The 2,081-nt window shown below is 17.1% G+C and overlaps 1 non-coding gene across 1 annotated transcript; it reads right to left on the minus strand.

Annotated features, from left to right (window-relative positions):
- Positions 1-710: 710 nt before the first annotated feature.
- TRNAV-UAC lies at positions 711-783 on the minus strand. Its single transcript has one exon. It is a non-coding gene; the product is annotated as a tRNA-Val (tRNA).
- Between the last annotated feature and the right edge of the window lie 1,298 nt (positions 784-2,081).

Consider the following 2,081-nt stretch of genomic DNA (forward strand, 5'->3'; position numbering starts at 1 on the left):
AATTTGAAAAATTTTCAATAAATTCACGCATTATGTATATCGATTATCAACCGTGATATATTACATAACAGTCTACCCAATATTTACCCACAGATTACATAAATAGTTGATAAATGTATGTATTCTGGCATATAAATTAGCATATATATATCAGATAGATATATACAGATAGAAAGATTTTATATTATTTATGATATCAAAAATATCATATTTGCGAATAATTTAAAAACTAAAATAAAATAAAAATTAATAATTATATATAAAAAAATATAAAATATATAATAATTATATACAAAGAAAAAATATTTATAAATATTTAAAATAATATTTTTCAAATAGATTCATCTTAAGTTTTAATGATCAGAAAAGTTATCATATCAAAAATTATAATTCAATATTAAATAGACTTTACGAGTTATTTTGGCACTACAGTTGTTTATGTAACAATTAATATGTCTAAATCTACTAAATGTATTAAGTAGAATAGTTATATAAATATATGGCATTTGTAATGATAAATAAATCTCTATGTTGACGAAAAATTAAAATAGATGTTTCATGTTAATTCCTTGATAAAATTATTTATACAATGTATTTTATTTGTTTAAAAATTATTGACGTCTTATTTCATAGCTTTAAAGAATCATTTTCATTTCTTTTTCTTTTTTTGAGTCACATCACAAAAAAGGGAAAGTTATGAAAAAACACTATGGTTCCGACCGGGATCGAACCGGCGACCTTCTGCGTGTAAAGCAGATGTGATAACCGCTACACCACGGAACCTGCTGTAGTTACGTGAAAAAAACAAATTTATATTGCAATAAATTATAATATTGAATTTATAGTTTAGTATGTAAGATATATAATTAATAATTAATTAATAATTAAAAATAATAATTAAAATAAGTAAAATTAATAATTAATTAATAATTAAAAGTAATAATTAAAATAAGTAAAATTAATAATTAATTAATAATTAAAAGTAATAATTAAAATAAGTAAAATTAATAATTAATTAATAATTAAAGAGTAATTATTCCAGATTTTATAATTGAATTTCATGTCAAATAATATTTTATGCAACATCAATCAGGATGAATTTTTAACCTGACAATTAATTTGGGAAGTATTTGTGAATTATTGATTAAAAAAATCAAAATTCATTAATGTTTCAGTTCATACATCTCTGTAAATTTTCATATATATTAATATAATTCAAAAATTATTCTTTAAGATTTTTCCAATAAAATAAATTTGAATTTAGATTTACAATGTCGATACAATAGTGAACAATATAATATATTATACATATATTAAAAAGACTTTTATCATATTTCTTAATATTTTTTTGCTTAATTTTAAATAATTTAAATTGTAATTATATTAAAATTATAGTTATATTTTATATATATAAGGTTGTTTTAATTTCATTAATTCTATAAGAATTTATAAAATGTTAAAAAAGAGATAAATTGAAATAAATCAAATTGTATTTTATTTGTATTATATTATATTGTATTACAATTAAAGAAGAACAATTTATGAATAAAAATTAATTGAAAATTTAATAACAGACATTAACGGAGGTCGTAAAATTAAATTAAAAAATTAAAAAAATATAAAAATTGAATTATGCCACAAAATGCTGTCTTTATTTCTGCTATTTTTTGATATCTAATTATTATTTCTTGATTAATAAATACATAGTAAAATTTCTTTTATTATAATTACATATATGAATAATTGTTTTTCTTATGTATTTTATTTATTATATATTATTTCTATACAAAAGAAGTTATACGGAATTTTTATTTATGTTTGTAATTATTATAATAATAAATTATAATTTTAATTATAATTTTTTTCATAAGAAAACAAAATTGAACAAAATTGAAAAATAATAACTTCCCTATTATCAGTTATTCTATGCATACAGTAATATTTATAAAAAAAACTCAAATATAGATTGCAAGAAAACAATAATAAAATAGAATTTATATAAAAATGAAAATTAATATTCTAAGTATTCTTTTAATTATTTCTTTTAATTATTATTCATAAGATTATTTGATAAAATCTTC

The sequence above is a fragment of the Apis mellifera genome, linkage group LG7, assembly GCF_003254395.2.
Source record: "Apis mellifera strain DH4 linkage group LG7, Amel_HAv3.1, whole genome shotgun sequence".
Lineage (NCBI taxonomy): Eukaryota > Metazoa > Arthropoda > Insecta > Hymenoptera > Apidae > Apis > Apis mellifera.